This window comes from Pelodiscus sinensis, chromosome 4, assembly GCF_049634645.1.
Source record: "Pelodiscus sinensis isolate JC-2024 chromosome 4, ASM4963464v1, whole genome shotgun sequence".
Lineage (NCBI taxonomy): Eukaryota > Metazoa > Chordata > Testudines > Trionychidae > Pelodiscus > Pelodiscus sinensis.
In genome coordinates, this window is record NC_134714.1 from 79,371,809 (window position 1) to 79,394,570 (window position 22,762).

The 22,762-nt window shown below is 40.2% G+C and overlaps 1 protein-coding gene across 2 annotated transcripts in view; it reads right to left on the bottom strand.

The window, feature by feature from the left end:
- LRRC4C (leucine rich repeat containing 4C) overlaps positions 1–22,762 on the bottom strand; it is a 773,256-nt gene that overhangs the window by 523,106 nt on the left and 227,388 nt on the right. Inside the window, exon 2 of one of the 2 annotated variants that reach the window (XM_075927512.1) lies at positions 13,716–13,805. The gene's annotated coding sequence lies outside the window, so the exon portion shown is untranslated. Of the gene's footprint in view, positions 1–12,247; positions 12,494–13,715; positions 13,806–22,762 lie in introns of those variants that run through there. The other variant, XM_075927513.1, reaches the window with a different exon arrangement.

Here is a 22,762-nt window from a genome sequence, read left to right on the forward strand (position 1 = left end):
ATGTGCCAGGACTAGATCCGAGGCCATGGTATAACTGATCTTGGGCCAAGGCCATGGTGCTATTTTTAGTACCATGACCTATGGTCCAGCTCTGGCAGCCACCCGGGTAAGGGCTGAAGCTAGGGACAGGACTGCATTGTGGCTGCTCAGATGCTCATCACCTGCCATGCTGCCTGCCCTGGAGCAGCTGAGAAGCCTGTGCACAGCTCTTCTAAGAAGGTGCATGAGAGTCACATTCTTGGCGTGTACCTTAGCGGGAACCCAGGCGGGGAACCTTTTTTGGATTGGGAGCTGCTGGCCTCCAGAAAAATCAAATTGGGGACTGCACACAAGTGAGAAGCGAAGTGAGAAGCCCCTGACTGAGAAGGAGAAAGACACTCTCCACATTCCCCTCACACATCAGAGTCTGGAGGGAGGGAATCAGGCTAGTAGATTGTGTGCTCCAACTCTGCAGGTGGATGGGGGGGAGGAGCCGAAGCACCAGCAGTGCTGAGTACCTTGGGGGGCCGGATCCAGGCAAGTTCCCCATCCCTGTCTTAGCAGATCCTCTTGTATGAAGTAATACATATAGTTGGTGTCCTTGTGAGAGAAAAGAATTCCAGAAGGTCTAGCATAATGAGGATAAAAGGATCCTGAAGGTGTTTCTCATGTCATCCCAGGAACCAGTTGACAACTGATGTCTCTGCTTTGAGGGGTTCAAAAATGAAGATGGTGGAACCTCAGCTGTAGATCTCTGACTCCAAGAAGGTACTGTTCCCGCTTTGGTAGAATGAAGCAGTTGTCAGAATCAGTGGCTTTGTTGATGTTGGTGGCTAAGTTGATACCAACAGCAGTGTCAGTATTAGCAGTTGAACCTTCAGTCCATAACCTGCAGAAGTATATAGTGGGGTCAGGGTTGCAGGTGGTTTCCATTGAACAAGGTTGGATACAGTCTCGGTGCTGCTGGTACAACAAGCTTGTGATGTTAATGCCTGAACCCATTTTGTACCACCATTGGAAATTCAGTACAGAACAGTTATTTGTTTTTGGATATCAAATCTCTCTCACCTGATTAAATATATGATAAATAACTATAAATACAAAAACTCCAGCAAATGCAGTATTTGTGAGGTATTAAAATGCTAAATGGAGATGAGCTGCAAAACAATTTTTGCATATTTTCTCCTAAGTATTGAGCCTGTACGTTAAAAAAAACAAACAAACACAAAAAGCAAAAAATCAAACATGCTTTCAATTAGGAAACTGAGAAAACAGTCTGAGTCCTGCCATTAATTGCTGTTCCTGCAAAAACCTCTGGTTGTATTAACCCATCTCTAGAATGGAACATGCCACTTTTCCTTCTTGGCTTAGAATATTTTATACACAACATATCTGACATGTCAAGCATTTTTTCCCCACTGTTAGACACAGTTCATTCAAATACTGTGCCCCTGGTTGACATGATGTAAAGGTGACTGAGTACATGCAAAGGTAATAGGGCTGTTATTAACAACATATATTAATGAATTATTGTAACATACCATAGATATGCATCTCATTGTTGCTCGAGCCATTCCAAGTCTAAAATGTTGGCAGGGAACCATTCCAGGTCTTAATTCATGAATATCATAACTAGGTCGCATGCTCTAGTTGTTACCATTTCAGGGTAACTGCACCTTTATATTCCCTCATCATGGTGCCTCAAAGGAACCACTTAAGGTTTCCAGCTCCCCACTGTCACCAATTTTGAACAGAGGTCTGTATCTGTTTCCCTCCTGACCAAGAATTGTAAGGCTGTGCAGTTTCTTGCTTTCTACTGTGATATACCTGGCAAGCCACTCTGCCTGTACCTCATTTTGACATCAAGAGAAACACCCATTTCTAAGCAAATAAATCTGTTTGTAAAGTAAAACATATTTCAGAAAAATATAATTCATCATAGTATCCCATAGACAGGTTAAAATCTTGCCAGAAGTCACCAGTCTTCTATGGTGCATCTACATAGAATTGTTATTTCTGAATAACTGACATTATTTCGAAATAAAGTGTGTGTCTACACAGCAAACCATTATTTCAAAATAATTTTGAGATGAGGTCTTATTCCGATTCCTGTAACCAAAATCTCACAGGGTATGTCTACACTACCCTCCTAGTTCGAACTAGTAGGGTAATGTAGGCATACCGCACTTGCAAATGAAGCCCGGGAAATTCAAATCCCGGGCTTCATTTGCAAGTGCGGTATGCCTACATTACCCTCCTAGTTCGAACTAGGAGGGTAGTGTAGACATACCCACAAGGAGTAAGGGAAGTCAAAGGAAAAGTGTTCTTCCTTCGACTTCTTGCTGTGTAGATGTACCTGATGCCAAAAGTTAAGTTAAGCTATTTCGATTTCAGTTATGCCATTGATGTAGCTGAAATTAAGACTTTTGCCCTCCAGTGTAGATGTGCCGATAGCCCCTGTTATGGGGTTCTCACTCACTGTAAGTGCATCTCTTTGGGTCTAGATTTAGATTTTTGAAAGTGTCACGTAGGATTGGGTGCCCCCTTCTGCTTTTTGCAATAGTCTCTCCTGGTAACTTGGTCCTTCACCCTTTCTTGGGTTTCTAAGTTCAACAGCAGCGCTGTAAAATGCCTCCTCTGGTCAGTTTCAGCCCTGCTTATGGACTGTCATTATACAAGCAGCTGGCAGGAGAACTCAAACCTGCCTGATACAGTGGGTTTGACTCAGGGACCCTGAAGAGCTATCAAAATCTGCTCATTTCCTGTGCTGTTGATGTTTTTCTTCCCTATCCTTATTGTTTTTTGCAGATACCGACTAACACACCTACCCCTCTGAGACTGCTAATAGTGTACGCTTAACCAAAAGTTACTTCATGGGGTGGGAATATCTGTCACAATGGTTATCTAGATACTCTCAGAGATGACACACAAAAATGTTCTTCCTACTTTGAAAGCATAGGCCTCTAATTTTTGAGTTAAAGGAACTGTTCATTTGTAGCAACACACAATATATGGTACACAGTTGAGCAATTCAACTCTGCCTAATAGAATGCTGTGGGTACACGTCAGCCAGTAACAAAAACAGTACTTTGCACAGATATACTGTATCACCTTTAATCTTGGAAATGCAATCATTTCACGACAGCTCTGCAACATTTATAACACTATATCATTTTTATAAAAGGATTATATATTAGTAGAACTTAGTCATACAGCAAGTAAATAGTACAACAAGTATTGGACAAAAATTCTAATTTCATTCCTGTTTTAACCAGTGTTGCCCTCTCCATTGCTTTTTTTATACCAATAGCCTAATCAATGGAATAGTAAGTGAAACCCAGATGATGGTATCATGGTCAAATGTCATAGACAACAATAAGAGCTTCATAAAACAAGTTGACTGTTGGGCCCAACAAGCCTCCTGCTTTCCTAAATTTAATTCCTTTTGCTACTTTACTTTTCCATCATCAACAAATATTTTCTTCTGATTCTAACATCCATTGCTAATTTTCAACTTTAATGACCATTTGCATTTAATTAATTCTTATTTCAGAAATTAAGTTCAAACTAGTCAAATCTATTATTTTAAAAAACTCCTTCAAATACTTGCTTTATCTGGGATTTAAAGTACATGCCAAAAAGTACCTTGTATTTTATTTGTCAAGTTCAAAAACTCTTGAAGAAATCTGGGAGGTGCAAGCATTTGGAAGGCCAATTTTTATTTTATTATTTAATTCAAAGAGGGAAATCATAACCATGGATTCAAAATACTTCTTTTTCTCATAAAATCAGTTAATAAAATTGAACCAAATATATCTTAAAAATTAACACTAAAAGAAAAATAAAACAGTATGCACACCTTTTTACATATTTGCTTTCCAAAAATGAAAGCATGATGTCTAAAACCTTATCTGGACCCCAGTTTCCTATTTTGAAGATCATGTTTTCTAGTTTTCAGTGGCATTTCTTGGGATAAATAGTTGACTTTCTTCATGATAAAAAGAAAAGCCAGGAAATTTTATTGGAATTTTTATCTTCTTCACTAAAAATGTCCACTTTGTTTCATTCAGGAGCCATGCAAAAACCCTAACAATGGTACCCAATAGTGAAAAAGCAAAAAATAAAAATAAAACCCCCTCACCCAAGAAAGTCAGAATGACTGCACTTGCCTTTCTGGTCTCTTCAGCAGCCAGGCCTGGGCCTATGACCATCCAGACCCCATTTCCAAAAAAAAAAACCAAACAAAAAAACAAGACACTTTGTCCTGTGAAAAACTCTTATATCAACAAACCTAAGTGGGGGCAGGGGGAACGACATCGCAGTCTTGCTCAGCCCTGCTGATTTTGAAAATCAATGTCCTGTCCGCTGGGTAAAAGATCATCCTTCCACAAGTCTCACCCTGGGGACCCAGCTCCCCTCTCTTACAATATTGTTCGTACTGTGTTTTAGTGCAAACTGTTCTCTACCTCTTGTTTTATTTCTGTCAGCTCAGGAAATGTTTAGAACGTCCTTCTAAATGGATCTAGCTTTGCACCTCCAGCATAAGATGCACTCCTGCTCAATAATCCATCATATGCTCATTTCATTTTTGTGGTACATTCATTTTTGGATGAGCTACAGTGCCAGTTTGTCAAAATATTTATTGTATAATGTTAATTCTTACCTATAATTCCTTCCATTAACCTTGCATTGTCCTATTTCACAGGCTTCCTACCCCCTCCTCTACCCTTATGTCAGCTAGAGTTCTCTTGGGTTCTCAGTCACTTGTTATTTCAAAGCTTTACTACTATTATTGTTCTTCTGGTAAATGAGGCTTTTTTGCACAGCTTGCCCCTTTTTATCTACAAAGCAACTTCATCTCCTCAGTCAGTGATGTTCACTTGCTACAGTGTTTTAAAGGGAAGATGAAGACTTTCTCTTTTTAATACTGCAGTTAGCTGAGCTCATGTATAATCCCTTTCAAAGTATTCAGCGCCTTGGGATGTTGTTCGCATGATAAGGCACTTTACAGATGAGACTGAACATGAACATTATTAGATTTGAAGTTGTTCCTCATACACTGCATACAAGCAAATGCTCAGAGCAGCTACACAGCTCTCTTTTTCCTGGAGAACTGAACAGGGGATAAGCTGATGCATTTGGCTGTCGGAAACAGTAAGAAGGTTCAGGAAGCAGCCTTGTCCAGCCTTGGACCTTTAAACCAGAACATTCTGTGACTCCATTTGACATAATAACAGCAGTTCACACTATGAACAGCACAAGGTGATATGTGATCTTCAGCAGAGACTAAAGGCAGGGATGGTGGAGAGGAAATCAGACCCTAAATGTTACATCATGTGCTCTGAAAGGACATGAACCTGTACAAAATGTTGCTTACTTCACCTGACCACAGTCAATTCTTCTGCTCCAGCGTGGATAACAGCCAGTTGAGCAATTTGGACAGAAACACACAGACCATGACACAAGCCCCTGGGTAGGAACCATAAAGTCTCAATTGTTTGAAAAGTGCCCAGCCTACTGCTGGGGTTTGATGAATAAAATTATATTTTGAAATGTCTTACTCCAACTGTGATCACATGCACCAACAAAGAAAATGGCACCAGGTTCAAATGCTAAAAAACTAGAAAGCATACATGTGGCATTTGAAAAAATTCATAATAGTTTTCAAGATTCTATTTTTCAGACATTTATTTTGATGAAGTAAAACATAAGCAGTGCAAACATAGTATTGTCTGTTGTGGTTGTACCACCTAGCATCTTAAACTACAGAGTGGTCAATCCACCATATAATTTGACTAGGTGAACTTTCTCAGGTGCTTTATTCCATATGTTTGTGAGCCTCCTGGATGTGTCTATTGGAAGTTGAGGATACTGCACATTGTGGACTATTCAGATATCAGGTTAAAGGACTGTGAAGTCACACCAAAACATCATATCCAAAAGTAAGAGAGTTTGTGTAGAGGAAAGAGGAGGAAGACCTCATATCAGCAGGAATTAAGTACTGCACCTAAATCTATTTTATAGTATTTTTAGATCCCAAACATGTTATAGGGACATTGGGAATTAAATTAGCTAATAAAAAATATGGCATAGCCAGAAAGAAGTTTGTCTATGTCTGCCCTCCGTGTGTGTGCCCATTCACAACACTCTGCAGACTGATAATTGCAAAAGCACAGCACTCCTGGATTTGTAGTTAGGCAGAGCTTTTTGCAGGAAATTTGGACCTGCTGGCTATACTAGCTGAAAGTTTTAATTTGAGAAATGGAAGTTGAAACATGGTAGGTGGCTTTGAATGGTATTATAGTGAATGGGGAAGAGAGAAAAGTTGGTGTTTTGTTTTCAGACAAAACATTTTTCCCTTCCCTACCATTCTGTCCATTTAATCATAAAGCAAATAGTAATAGCAAGCATTCAGTCGAACATTTCAGTCCTAGATGTATTAAATATCATTACCCACCTTTTATGTGCTTGAAAATTATGACAATGGATTTAGCTAAGGTCACACCGTGTGTTGATGAAAGGTTTGAGAGCAGAACCCAAAGCCACTTACTTAGTCTAGACCATGTCATTATAACTGTGTTAGAATGAGATGCAAACACTGGATAGGAGAACACCAGGCATTCTGACTCTAGAACCAGACACAAACATCATGATTTACAGCATGATATAAACCTGAATCCAATGCAACACCCATAGCCCTGGAGCACATGAATCAGGGAGTGAATGGCAGCGCAAACTTCTTTCTCCTGCACTCGTGGCTGGTCTCCAACAGTGAAAAACTGCTCTTAGCCACTTTTGTATTCAGGTACTCTTCTCTTTCAATTCCCACAGCTGAAATGAACACACAGATTTGGACAGTGCTATTCATGAGAGTTTATTGTGATGAATCACAGCAGGACCTAACTTCTATCATAGACCACAAATCTAGTGCTATGCTTTATAGCATTAAGATGGTGCATCATCACTACATGTACTAAATGGAGCAGAGAGTTCTCTCAGTTCCCAGCAAGGTTCCCTACAAAAAGGAATAATGTTTAGGAACAAACCCAAGGTGGATGTAAATTAGCCGCGTTCCATGGAAGTGATTGGAGCTCTGTTGATTTACACAAAAGATAAACTTCTGGTCCTAGCAAGATGCTTTATTAATCTAGGATTCATTTCAATTTCTGACCAAACTTCTTGCAATCAAAGACACATAAACATCACCTTAAATCAACTAATGTTAGTAAAATGTATATTTTATTATGGCTAGCCTTTATGTTCTATACAATATTTTCAACTTTCAAAATTCTGTGTATTTTTCTAAAAGATCTTGGAGAGCATCCAAAGCCTATATAAAAATCAGGCATTTGGAGAGCATTGATCCTGTAGAGCAGTGAAGCAGGATTCCTAGGTTTAGATCTTATATTTAGCATTGACCTAACTGATGTAGGTACAGTACCATTTTGGGTCTAGTCACTGCAGGAGAGACACTTCATGGTCAGGCATAGCATAGCAACCGTATCCTCACGTTGCTTCTCCGACTTTTGGCTGCTCTATCACTACTATGATTTCTCTTCCTGCAACTTGGCCCTTCAGCCAAGTCACATGTTAGTCCACCCCTTCTGGAGTACCAGAGTCCAACCCAACTATAGTTCAATGACCTTACAGCAAATTTTCCATTGGTTTCTGGGCTCCATGGACTTAGAAAACTTTCTCTGAAGGGATGCAATCCCCTTCCTTGGTGTGTGGGGAACCCAAGCCCTTCCTGTAGGTTCCAGACAAGGGATCCTGTAGCTGGCAGCCAATATCTACTCATTCAAACTCTTAATGCCTTCCAGGAGCACTTCCCACGTATTCTGCCAGATAGTCTGGATAGTGACTATAGACAGATTTGACTGAAATACTCAGTGAAACCTCAACATTTTCCACAGAATGGAATTCTTGGTTTCTGGCCAGGTCCGCTTTCTTTCTTCATATAGTTCATTCAGTCCCATATGCTTAAAAATGCTGAATGTAGAAATGCCTTCTATGACTGCTTTGATACTTGGTTCACTCAAACCGAAACTCAGAATCCTGACTAAAATATTTTGCTGCAGAGTAAAAAGAAACTATGTTGAGATCAGCTACTTTCAGTCTTAACCAAGGAGATATTTGAAGTATTTCACTATTCTTGCCCTGAGACAGCTTGTGGCAGCTCTCTGATTCTCTTTTCCAGATTAGTTTAGACACATTTCAGCAAATGGAAGTGATCCATTGTCAGGTTCTTTGTGTGCAACAGCAAGAATGTCTGAAACCACATAGCTGGTTTGATTAATCTCAAATGTCTGTTGTGTGGCAACAGCTATATTGGTCTTTACAGTGTTTGACAGAAGTTACAGCTTAAGTCGAAGCTAATGGCAGGACTGGCCAGGAATTCAGAAGCACAAACACCTACAAATGTGGAGTTTACTGTTGCAAACATTGGCAAATCTCATGAGAGTTTGAGTTTGCATTGTGATAAGCCTCTAAAACTGGAGTGTTTATCTGAACTACCCAAGCCACTTAATTCCATTATATTTGGGTGGAAATTGTATGACATTTCACTTAGTTCCTATTTTAATTCAGACCACTCTCTAGATATAGATATTTAGTTATGACTATCTAGATATAGATACATATACACGATACACGCCCATCCACCCTGTTTATGGAGGTAGACTCATTTAGATCAACTGAGGAAAGTATGTGCCCATGCAATCAATTGCATGCTTCAATATATTTATCAAATGCTTGTGCTATTCCTACATCACCTAATCACATTCCATTTCCTCAGGACTTATTCTAATATTCTAAACCCAGCTTCAAGCAATGGCTATTTTTGAGAACACTTTACGTTTGTTCACTACCCCAACTCCCAGTTTCCCCCTCTCACAAACACAATTTTTACAGTTGGATTTGAGGTTAACAAGACATCTGGATTTATAGGCAGAAGGTTATGGAAAATAACTCAAATATCTACCGGATGAGAAGAGTAAGTGTTTATATAGCACTTAGAGATGGCTGGATGCAAACTGCAACCCAGTGGTAAAATGGTAACAGCCACAAATATAGATTCAGTCTGAGTGAAAATTAAAGAAAATAAGAAACAAAAGACAGGCAAAGTAAACTCTCTGTGGGAGTTGCTGTGTGATTCTGTTGCTGCTAGATGAATCATAACACAAAATGTCAGCTGGAAGTCACAAGTCACTGCAGGAATCATACAAAATCATGGCATCTTTTCCTTCCTCAGTAATGAATCTATAAATGAGGTAGGATTCTTTGGTTTTTATTTATATGAAGAAAGTTCCTGGGATCTAAACACACTGGAATTTTGGGATAATTTACAGTTGCAGAGGTTGGATCTCCCTTGTGCAGCACCCTCAGGACCTGACCCATCCTGAATGAGGGAATTTGCCGGAGGAGGGGAGGTGCCCCATCACCAGCGTCCCAGGATGCTCTCCCACCCTGCAATTGGCTCAGTTCTTACCTCACTGCCACTGGGCTCCAGCTTCAGGGCTTGGACTTGGGCTCCAGCTTGCTAGTGCTCTCCATTATGGAACTCCCCAGCCACTGCTATTCCACTTTTCCACCCGACTTGGGACCTCTGGGGATGGGGCTTGCTGGCTGTCCTGCTTCTGCCTTACACCCCAGGGATACCCAGGAAAAGGTCTTGCCGGCTGCCCCACTTTTGCTGATCACCAGTCCTGCTGGTGCTCTGCCTGGCCAGGACTCCCCAGGGACAGAGCTTCTCAACCTGTATGACCCCGTTTCTCCCCCACTCAACCGGGGATCCCTACTGGGGATGGGCTTGCTGCTCCCACTTCACCACCACCTGACCCGGGCTCCCCAGGGGCAGGGTTCACACTCCCAGGAACCCGAGTTCTCTGATCCAGCAACATCTGTGGTCCTGCCAGACCAAGGATGTTGCTGGACCAGAGAATGTCAGATTTTGGAAGTTCAACCTGTTTCAAACTCCTTGAATATCTTCTCACTCCAAAGAAAAGCAATTCCCTACAATCCCTGATTTTGGAGCGGTTCATATCCAGAACCTTAGCTTCTTGGATACATCTCTGATATTTAGAAAATGTATGAAGTGTTTCACTCTGTCTCTTCAGCAACAATTGCTTATAATAATAACCAGACCAAAAAAAAAGTATGTTAATGCACATATACAATTTTGAATCCATACATTAACAGCAAGAGAACATATTATTATTCCTACAAAATTCATGTCAGAATTGCAAGAATTCAAAGGCACTTTTATTTCAAATTACTTTTTAAACAGTATGATTTGTCTAACATATTATTAAGGCCTCTTCAGAGTAAAGGGAAAAAATGGATTAATAGCAAAGAGCATATTGATTGAAGTGTAATTTCTATCATCACAGCTAAATTGTATTTTCGCATGCAAGCTGGAGCCTTGGTAAACAGAGATTATTTTTGCATGTGTCCTTTTAAACATATTGTTGCTCATTTCTGTGCTTTGTGTCGTGTCCATTTTATATTAAATCGTGAATAGCAGCGCATCATGTACCAATACAGAATGTAATGTTTTTAATTAGAATCCATTTCTCTTACGAGACACCCCTCACTATTACTTCTGCCCCCCCCCCATGCATTTAATTTTAAATGAGTCTGTCAACATAAAAAAAACCCATTTGAAGCCATTTCTTACACAGGTTCCTGCTATTACCACCCACATTATTAAAAGTGAAAGACTTTTTAAAACATTCAATGGCAGCAGGGTTAGGCCACTTGGAAGTTTCACGTTTATTGAATTGTGAATAACGTCAAGTCAATGCGGAGTGTTTTTGAAAATCCCAACACTGGTGTATGTTTAATTATCTTGTTCATTTTTTGGACATTACTTACAGTTTGTCTACATAGTATCCACAGGTTCCCTCTAAGCTGCTTAATGAGCCCTGCCCACTGCTGCTGCACAGAGAGCTGCCTAGCTGAGGGAGGTACACTTCTCCATTAGCTACAGCAGCAGCAGCTCCCTGCCTAGGACAGAGCAACAAGTATCTCCCAGCTGGTAGTGAGGGGACCTGCATGGGGACAAAGACTTCAGCCTAGACTGCAGAATCCTGCCTGACCCCGCTGGACACACACATGCTTGTCAACCTATGCTGAAACCTAAGTGCATTCTTATGTCTATTTTTAATCACTTTAGCAGGATTAAAGCTACCACCAGTACATCTACATGCGCTGCCTGAGGCAGAAATTTGCACATAGGGAGTGAGCAATCTGCTCCACCCATTATGCATGCTGTCACTGTTGCCCTGGCTCTGCTGTGTATGCTGATGCAGAGGTGGGTCAGGCCCCTCTTTATCTCTGCATTGTTCTTATTCTCTTGCTCCTCAATGGGCAGTGGGAGAAAATAAACCCTGTGCAGACCAGAGGGCAAAGGATGAATGGATTGCTACAGCATACGGCTATGCAAGAGGATCAAGAAGCTTCTTGTTCAAGCCACCAGCCACCACCCCAATAACACGTAGTCAATAGGGTGTTTTTTTTTTAATTGCTCTCTAATCAGTTTCACTCATCCAAGTGCAAGAGCGTATCAAGTGTGAGACATCAGCACTGCAGTATGTTTTTTAAAAGATAACTTTTTAAAAAAATGTTATAGGGACAATTTCCAGTGAACATACCAGATTTCGAAAACCTGTTTTCTGTCCAAAACAATGAATGTTTTGAACTTAAACCACATTAACATTGATCTTTTGAAGACATTATTGAACAACAGAAACATTTTGGATAGACTGATGAGAATCATGAAAATATTTGCTTTCCTCTGCAATCTAATCTTGCATTTATCATGAAACTATAGACATCTTCAATTTCCTAATTAAAGGGCTGAATTTGCATACCACGAAGTTAGTTGAATAACTAGTTGCAAAGGAACATCAATGAATTTAGCTATTATTTCTTTCCATAAGCCATTTGCAAATGGACCAATTTGTACGAACTGATTTACTGTTCATAATTGTTTGAAACATGTTTGTGAACATATTTAACCATATCTGTTGTCTTCCCACCCTAGAATTTGGCTAATCACTATTTAGGAATAGTAACTGGTTACTTAAGTCTTACAGTGTAATTTCTACTCCCACACTGGAGCTTTTTAAACAAAAGAATAACTAATAGAAAATAAGCAGTGAACAGCAACAGTGAATCTCTTTGCTTATGCACAAAATCCTTTCCTTTCAAGAGAATTTAGGTATTCAGATGACAAACATCTAATTCCAAGTGTGAGGGGGTCACTCACCACCGTAGCGGGGGTCCGTCATCTGTCCCCAGAATCAGTCCATTCCGCCCGCACGGGCCTCCGCTCACGTGGCATTTCCCCTCTGGAATCCTCTGATCACGTCGTTCTCTTCGCCACACTGCCCTCCGGCAGTGCCCAAGTCACTCGCTCTGAGCCCCCCTTCCGGGGGTTGGTGTCTTTCCAGCAGGCCTAGCAGGCTGGCTGTCCGAGCGCCCTGGCCCAGCCTGGCTCTCTAGCCCTGCCCTAGCCCCAGGGAGCGTTCTGCTCCCTCGGCAGCCAGGCTCACACTGCCTTTGCTGAAGCAGCCCTTCCCTTTTATAGCTCCCAGCTGGGCCTTAATTGGCCAATGCCGCCCAGCTGGGCTGAACTCCCCGGGCCTGCTCCAGGCTAGGGTTTGGCTCCTAAAGGGCCAGTACATGGCAGCTGCCCTGCTACACCAAGTATTAGGGTAAGCAACACCCTATTCTCACAAATGTTTATGGGAAATGTTGGGGAACAGAGGCACAGCAGAGAGGTAAACAAGCCTATGAACACAGTAGAACCAAACAATCACTCAAAATTCAAATGGAAGTCTACACACACTCTTTGCAGTGTTCAAAGAGAGCTAATAGTGTTTACCATCAGAATTTTACACTGGATCTTTATTAAACCGAAAGGACTTTAAAAGCAGAGAAGTCCAAAGAAAAACAAGAATTACAAATCCACTAACAGTATTATCTAAGATGATTTTGCTATTCCAGATTGACCAGGCTTAGTGCACATTGCAGTGAGACTTAGAATAAATGGCCTTTTTTCCTTCCCTGGTGTATTAGTACATTAAACCTAGAAGGTAATTAATATTACTTAGGGTCCTTTCAGAGTTGAAAAGTTTAATCAAAGTTAACATCCCTGGCTGCCACTCTATAGTTGCAATATTCCACGTACATAAAGGTCAAGATGATGCTATTTTGGGGCAAGAGAAATAATAGTGAGATCTATCTAGACTTTGTCCAGGCAGGCTATATGTAATTTACTCTAGTGCTTCATTTTATGACATCATAAATTCTGGACTGCATTGTCATGGATTCTCCCTGAGCTGAGGTTATCTATTGCATCTTCTAATGTTTATGAGGCAGACTAAGAGAGAACACCCTTAGAAGAGACAGAAATCCCACTGATGCCCATGTGTCTAGAAATTTATGGCCTTACAGACATATTTCAGTTGACAGACAAGTCAACAGCATTGTCAGAGGTCCAGAAAAGGATTAGTTTATGGCTTGCAGTCTCCATGTGTCAAAATTACAGTGTATGCAACAGAAAGGCCTGAACTATGAAAGAATTTCTCACATTGTTTTGATTGCTGCTTTTAGTCAAATGCTTTTTTTTTTTTTTTTAAATCTCTCACCATAAATTCTTTGGATGAAACCAGTCAAAACCATTAGCCTAAACTCATATATGATCATCATTAAAATAATCCCATAGTACTCACATGATGTTCAGAGTATCCAATTGTATGCTGGCTTGTTTGGCTCCCACATTACTAAACAATCTTGAATTCTTGCAAAAGAGAAATTCATTTCTGGAGAAGATAAAAGGAGAAAAAAGACATTAAAATAGACTGTTGAAGATTGCACATAAGTGACAAGCAGTATTGTGCTAAAAAACAAAATCTTCCCACTTGACACATCAATGGGGGAGTGGAGAGGAAATCGCAATGTAACAAAAAGAGGACATTTTTATTATTGTGGCACTTGTATCTTAAAACTGACAGAAAAAAAACTTTTCATATGTAGATAAGAAGAAATTTTGACTGAGTACTTTTTGTTTCTTTGCTTGTTGTTTTCTTCTCCTTCCCTTTTGAGAAAGAGATTATGCTTTTCTGGAAAAAGAGTCAATTTTCGAGTCTGGCAAACCATTTTATAGGTTTACAGAGGGCCATGAATCTGTGCAGCAACTATTGTCACCAAAAGGCTGCTTCCTTACAAAAATGGGAAGATTTCACCTCCTCCAATGTGGACCAAAGGATTTGGAAGCAATTAGAAGGAATTTTTGGGGTGGTACTCCAGAATTGCACCAGTTTATATACTACTTCTTACTAATAGAAACAAATGAAGAAAAAATGTAGGTGGACTTGCAGGCCAAATTTCTACCAGTGAATTCTAACTAACTGGAATAATCTCACTGAGGAAAATGGTAGAAGTCTGACCACTTAAAGTGTACGGGACAAGTATGCATGTGCAACAGGATTTTCAAGCTTTATCTACACTGACTTAACTGCTCCTATTGAAGTCAAAGATAGTTTTACCATTAAACTTCAGTGGGAGCAAAGTTAGATCTGTGTTAAGAGCTTTTGGAAATCCTACTCATAGAAAATAACCCTGCAGTGAATGTGACTGTTCCCAGATTTAGGCAGCATTCCCTTTTTGTTCACTCCATTGGCAAAACCTGATAGTTTTCTAAATGCGATGCAATGCTTCATTGACTGGAAGATTTTAGTAACTTAAAACTGAAAATAAAAAGTATACACAGTTGGAGACAATCTAGAACTAGGAGACAATGAGTGCATTGAATACTTTAATAGACCAGTTTCATTTCTAAAATCTGTGACTGAAATACATGCAAAAATATCAGTATTGGGCTTGGATTCCAGTGGAGTGAAAGCAGCCGGTGAGATACACTTTATAGTTTTGTCAGCCCTCCATGGAGCTATGACTATGACATATTACATTTGTGTAATTAAGAGACACAGACGGGCTTTAAGCAGATTAAGAGCAAAACTTGGCCCTGTTACAATATTAACACATCAAATATATGAGTCTGATCCTCCAACCAAAGCAAACAAATGATGTTGATGTTACAGAGGACACTCATCCCTGGAGTGACTCATTGTATGAAGGCTAGCACATTACCCTGCATGCCCTCTGGCAGCCCCCTGTGGAACAACCAGTTCTCTAAAGGGCTTTCAGTAAGTTCAATGAGCCTTTTATATAGTGAATAGTGTCCCTCAAGGAGTCTACTTTAGTTAGCCAAAGATCAAACATGGCACATAAGCAAGACTTCACCACAGTACCTAGCTAGGTGAAAAGGGATAGAAAAGGGGGAGCAAGTAAATCTTTACTCTCTCAGCCTAAGACAAATAGATCTAAGTCTATTTGTCTCCTCCATCCAAGCTCCTGATTGAAAAAGTATTCTTGACCAGTGACCCCTTTCTGGAGACAGGTCCTTTGCCATCACCAAAGGAACACTGCATCCAAATTACTAGCAATGTAACAACTCTTCAGTTAATGAGGTTCTTAACTCTTGGGTGCAGCTTGCATGGCTCATTCTCCTTAGCAGAATCTATTGTAAGTAGGCTGGGTCCCTGACCCCATCAAACTTAGCTGAAAGGTACAATATGCTACTGAGTCAGGAGAGTCTGTGAATACACTGAAGCACTAGAGAAGACATATCCGCAGGAATGCTCTGACTGTCTTTTGCAAGGTCTTCATTCAAGTAGAGAGAAAGAGAAGGAGGATATGGAAGAAAAGAGGGTTGGAGGAAGCAGGAAACATTAATAGGGATTGCAGTAGTTGAAGGATTCAACAGAGAGGCACTGAGAACAGTTTGTGATACCCCAAGTGAGTTAGGACAGAGGAAAAAGGGTTTATGTCTCAAGTCTGGGAGTTGGCAGAAGGGCTTACCTGGTGAACCTGCTCCATCACAGTTAGTTCCTGCACCCAGTAAATGAGAGGACTCCTGTGACCAGGTCAGGGGAGGATAATAACATTAAGGAGGGTTAGTGGTTTGGAGAGGCTGGAGAAGGAGGAGAGTTCTGAGAAGTTTTGGAGGAGGACACCCTGGAGAAGATGAAGAGCTGTACTGCAGTAACAGCCACAGGACTTGGGGTAGAACAACAAGAATTGTTAAGCATTCTGGCTATAGCAAATTCCATAGTGGATGAGGAACAGTGACAGAACCAAGCATAGCCAGGGCAGAAGAAAGGCCATATAGTACCTGTATGGCCCAGAAAGGAAAAATGGATGTAACACATGCCTTCAGGGCACAGAATAGAAAACAGATTCTGGAGTCATTTTGAATCTGCTCAGTGTTAGGCACATCTGCTCAATGTTAGGCACTATTAAAAAAAGGGGAAATAATAAGGCATTAAATAATATTATGTCACTATATAAATACCATGCCCATACATGCAATACTGTGTACAAATCTGGTCACCACATCTAAAAAATGTATTAGAATTAGACGACAAAAATGATTAGATATATAGAACAGACTTCATAGGGGAAGCAATTAAAACTATTGGGATTGTACAGTTTAGAAAAGAGATGACTAAGAGGGAGCTATATTGGAGGCATATAAAATAGTGTCAAAAAAGCAAATAAGAAATATAATTTCCCCCTTCACATGACCAATAGTTTACAGGAACCAGGGGTAACCCAAAGAAATTAATAGGTTTAAGAACTACTTTTTCACACAATACACAGCCATTATGTGGAATTTAGTGTCATGGGCTGTAATGAGGAACAAACAATAATTGGATTAAAATATTTAAATTAATGGAGGATCTGGAAGTGCTCCAAATATCCCTAAATCCCTACCAGAAGTTGGAACTGAATGACAGAGGATGGCTCACATGAAGTTGTTCTATTATGTCTCTTCTCTTTAAAAAAAAGTAGGGCATTGTCCACTACAAGAAGACGGGATAATGTGCTAGATGAACCATTGGTCCAAGTCAGTTTGGTCATTCTTATGTTCTTAAGGATGGTGACAGTCCATCTTTCCCTTCTTTGGAAGGATTGATGTGAAGGTGGCAGAAAGGTGGAATGAAAAACTTGGGTTATAAGATGGTATGGGAAGAGTGGTTCCATCAGTTGGTGAAGGAATGGAAAAGCTGGCTTGAATCTTCTACTAATTGTGAATGTATCTGCTTTCACTCATCCTTTACTTGGCTAGAAGGTACATATTGGTCTTAGCACAACTGAGAAGGAGAATAATAGGTTTTTTTCTCATCCTGTGGGGTCAGTGAACATATCAGTTCATTATGAAGTCTCTGCTCTATCAAGCAGTGGAACTTGAAGCTTTGGGAATGAGGCACACAAATGTGTTACTTAATTCCCGGAATTTTCATTTTTATCTGCAAAGGATGAAGCATAACTTGAGCCATTCACTGAGTCTTGTCTAGAGCATCGTTCCAGTTTGAGTTCAGTGCCATTGACATAGGAGTTGGTTGGCACCACTAGAGGGATCTTGGGAAAGGATGCTGTGAAGCCTTGACAAGGATGAAGGAGGACAGTAAAGGGCAGGAGGCAGCAGAAGTAACAGGTACAGGGTAGGTAAAACTAGCTCCCCTGAATACCATTTTGGGCTTTCTAGTCATTATAGAGATAGGGGCTATAGTAGGATGAGGTGACAGAAGGGCAGGACAGGCTGGGCACAAAGGAGCAAGGATTCTAGTAAATAAGCCCTTGGAGTTATCTGAATAAGTCGTTCTGGGGCTTTGGGACCTCTACAATCTCAGATAGTCCTCTTCAAATATAAAAAATGGCCTGAAGGCTTTGCCATGTTAAAATGTCTATGCAACAACCTAGAAAACATTGCAAAAACAAGACTGGCTGTGTCCCAGGCAAAATGGTATTTGGGGGAGAGAATAGTGGTACAAGTAAATTTTAACCAGTACACATAGGTGACTCATGGGAAGAACACAAGGGGGGCACCAGCTAAAGGGGATATGTGATCTCTCCCTGGCATTCTCCCCAACCAGGGGCCTCTCTCTGTTCTCTCCCCATCCCAAACTCCTGGGGGGTGGGCTCTGTTCTCCCTCAGTTCTGGATACTAATTTCAGATCTGCAGGACTCTCATGGGAACCACAACAGCAAAAGGAATAAGACATGGAACCTCTGTGCAGTCCCATGCCAGCAGCTCCTCTGATCTTGCTGTACTACTCCAGGCCCTCCCTTTGGAAGGGCTGTACAGAACCCATACAGGAGACAACTGTGTGGAAGGGCTATGGGAAAAGTGTACAGTAGTGCCAGAAAAGGTACCTTCAAGAAACTGCCCAGTGACCTCATATTCTGGTCCTTTTGCTGCTGCAGTTCCTTGGAGAGCGCTGCAGTGTTCAGTGGACACACAATGTATGTTTCCGCTATGGCATAGAGGCAATAAATATCTGAATGGTAAAGCGTCACTTACTGTACTGGTTTACTTGCACCATTGCTGGAGACTAAATTATCTATTTATGGAAATTCTGTGGACACAGAAGTTTTGGGCTGAGTTAGGGTGGGTACCAGCCATCTTAGAGCCTCAGAAGTTCTTCCTGGGATATGAAATTTTGCAGACCCAGAACAGCAGCAATGGGAGGCAGAGATCTTGTTTCTCAGGACGGTGTGCACATCTTTCTGGAAGGCAAGGTGTGAGGTAGTATTTCGGGAACCCCTTGACATGGACTTCCCTAGAGGAATTAGTGATCAGCTGGAGGGTTGAGCACTCAGACAGAAAACATTGTCTGGGACAGGAGAGGAAGTGAGAAGGAGGCTTACATTAGGATTCTTGTCCAACCTCTCCTTTGATAAATACAGGCTCAGACACGTATGTTTACAGCAAATGTGTAAGAGACTGAGTGTTTTAATTCATCATATAGTGGAAACTGGAAACACTGTGGTTGCATAAGGCAAATTACGATGGACAATACTTACTTGCAGTTACTGAAGATATCAGAGAATGGCATATTAGGGTCACAGAGTATCACTTTAATTTAACAAATTCTGTGTAGGCTTAGAGCTGGTTCTTAATAGTAAACACTAAGCATCATTAATAACAGGTTACAACAAGATTGTATGCCCTAATTCCTCATTGTGGAATATCAGAATGTGATGGATTTAATGCTAATAAGCATTCAGCTACATTAATTTAAAAAAGCAGAATGTGAGAATCTGAAAATATCCATCGTAGCAAAATAATAATTTTCTATGGTTTTTACTAACAGTTGCAACTGAGTTTAGCACATTTTATAAATATCATGACATCCCAAAATAGATTAATGAAGATTAAATTATTTAGTGATGTATGAAACAGCAAAGAGTTTCGCATTTTTGTTGAGAAATCAAATAGCTTTTTAGTATCATCTGTGAGATGTACTGAGTTCATGAGAAACATCATGAGAATAGCCTCTTCCCCCCATTCCTTTTCCTTCTTAAAGTACTTATTATCCTGTAGGCTGTAGTCTTTTGAAGAGTGATGAGTTTCTGTAAATAAAACACTTTGTGAAGGGGGAGAGGTATTTAAGAGTCCAGAACTGTGCTACAAAGATTTTTTTCTATTTAAGAACATAATGAAGGTATTTCACAATTATTTCTCACATGCCTTTACAAATCACGTACATTTCTCCATTTGAAAGATGGGGAAACTGAAACCCAAAGGAGTTAGGTGACTCTCCCCAATTCAGAGAGTATCTGTGGCAGCCCTGACTTCCAGTTCTCAGAGTTAATCAGGAAATTCCATTTTACATAGGGGGACTGTGTACGCACAAGGAAGTGTACAAAACACTTTTTTTACTTCCAAACTTTGGAGTAAAAATGAACCTTTGGCAAACGCTTAGGCTTTGTGATCCTAACTAGTTCTATTTTGTTCTCTATGCCATCCTCAGTGTATCTGGAGTTCTGCAGCCTATCCCAAGGCATATTTTAATTTTCTAAAAGACAAACAACATTTTTTGTTTTTTACTCAGTTCTATATTCATGTGTGATAGAGTTCAATCAAATAAAGCTGCAGACAAAGAGAGAGTGTGTGTGTAGAGGAAGGTGGGACAAGGCTTAGAGAAAGGAAAGCAGGGACCACATGGATTCTATAGAGATTCCTCTCAACACCAGGGATTAGCTCTTGATTGAAACTAGCTCCTGAAAAAGAGAAGGGCCAACTAAGGTAATGTGAAACTCAGTAACATATTCAAGTTCAACCAAGAAAATAGATTAACCTGCCTATAGTTCATAAGACATTGATCTTACATTTGTCCCCATATAGTCCTAGAGCTCCCAGCATCCCTTTTGGTTATGTCAAAGAGAACTAAAGGTATACTTGACTTTGAGCTTATTGAATTTATGTGATATGCCCTGAAAGGAACAGAAACGTATTTAGGGCATGCCCCATTTTTATAACCTATTTTTTCAACTGTGTTGGTTGGTTTAACTACATAATCAAGTATTATAACTGGAGGAACTGAGTTAGGTACTAAACCTGAACCAGTCTCTGATAAAACTTTAAATAGTTATGCTAAAAGAATTACTAACAAACAAATGAACTTTGTATTGCAAACAAGAAGTATTGAGAAATTAATAACAGTACCTGCACAGCATGTATTGATTGTGGGAGAACAATAAATGTTACACAACTAATAACAGAATATAGTGAGAAATAAACATGGAGGCTATAAAACCTCACAGAATTGTGACTAACTTTGAACAGATTACAGCTGCAAGGCTGTTTCCCACAGATTGGTATGCATTTACCTCTGTTTGCATTCATCTGTCTTTGACTGATAAACATCAATTGACCTATCTAAATCAAACCACTTCAACAACATTTATATTGTATTTTATATTAAACTATATAACAAAGTATAATATAAACTATTCAGAGGAGCCTCCCGCCTCAAGATCTGTTCCAAAACTATACAGAAGAGTCCCCTCTAGATCTGGTTAGAAAAAATTCAGATTTAAAATACTTTTGTGGCTGGAAGTTGCAGACTTGCTGAAATCATCATACTGTTTAGCAGAACAGGCATGCTAAAGGGGAGCTGGAAGCATTGGCTGAGCTGGGAGCCTCAGTGCTTGGGAGCAGGGGCTTCCAGGTTCCCTACCTCCTCAGCAGCCTATCAGGGTGCCTGTCATAGAGCCATAAACCCCAGAAGCCCTAGCAGCTGCTGATTGAAACTAAATCAGTTTCACTGATGCTCACCCCTGAATAACAGTGGTGAAACTGACCAGACTCTTGTTTTATTAATGTTGCTTTTCATAGCAACTCAAAGAGAAAATATTTCTGAAAATATTCTTTTGTGCAACGATATGTGAGGTATCCTGGACAACCGTAGACACTTCTCCCACTGTTAAAATGCTTCTGGATTAAAATCCAGCAATTTAAAAGCACATTGCAATGCTAAAAGCAGTTTAGGATAGCAAGTCAAGAATACCTTTTCCAACTACAATTTCAGAAATTGTTTATGGATTTTCAAGAGATTTCTACTTCTACAGAAAAAGTCTAATAAATTTTTAATTACTATAAATCCAAAACCAAGACTGTACCTATCTAAGGTATTAGTTCTGCAAAGAAGAGTAAGATTACTGACGGATTCACCAACAGTTTGTGTTACATATCTTTCTCCCATCTTACAACACTCACTTTAGAAACAGTCAGACTAGGCTAAGTAGCTGAATGTTGAACCACTTTAAGCTTAAGTAGAGGAGGCTGTGAAAGTTGACTCAAATTACTGTACAAAAGTCTAGGGGTTGGTCCTTTCTTTAAACCACTATATACTTTTACTCTCTCTTTTGCGTCTCTTCCCCTCTGCCACCAAATGCATTCAGAATGTGAGGCACTTGCCTGACAAAACAGAATGACTCTTTTACCATACCAACTTCCAACATTTATTACCATGGACTGAAAAGACTTCAGAAGCACTTTAGAGAATACAAAACAAAGGGCTGTGTGGTGTTTGTTTCAATTTCCGTGTTTGCTTCTACACAGAGCACTATATATTATTATCTGTGTTATTTCATCTTTTTTTAAGTCACAATTTGCCATGCCCTTCTGTATGTTAATCTATTTCAAAAACATAGGACCAAAATCTCTAAAAGAGAAATTCGAGACCTAAGGACAGGCCTGTGTGTACTTTTGGAAAGTACACAAGGATAGCCAAGCAGAGCATTTAGGACCTAATTTTTCAAGCATTTGAATACCACCTGGAGTCAAAGGCAGTTGAGAAGTTGCACAACAACAGAAGCATGCATCAACTTTCAGGATAGGCCCTCATATTTTTGATATCTTGCATCAAATAGATAGTGCCCTGTGTGCCCCTTCCCCCCTGCCCCAATAGCCAGTCCTTAGTGCCATGTGGAGTGTGCTGCTTGGGGCTTTAACGAGGATTTAAAGGGCATGGGGCTCTGTCTGCCACTGCTGCTTACAACATTTGCTTAGGAACAGACAGACAGGGCTAAGCAGCTGAACATTGAACCACTTTAAGCTTAAGTAGAAGAGGTTGTGAAAGTTGACTCAAATTAACAGTGGTGGCCAGGATCTCAGGCCCTTTTGAATCACCAAGCCCCATGGCAGTTGACTGCTAAGCCCCCACCTGTGTGCCTCTTAAGTTCTATATATAAATTAATGAGATGCTGTATATAAAAACAAACAGTATATGCAGGTCTATCTTCAGAATAATATCTTCTATTCTTTTATTTGTGCCATTCTTCAAAACCTGCTTCTGCAATTCTGTCCCAATATAGGGCAAACTTTGACCAAATGGAGCTTTATTCAAAATCTCCCCCCATTTCA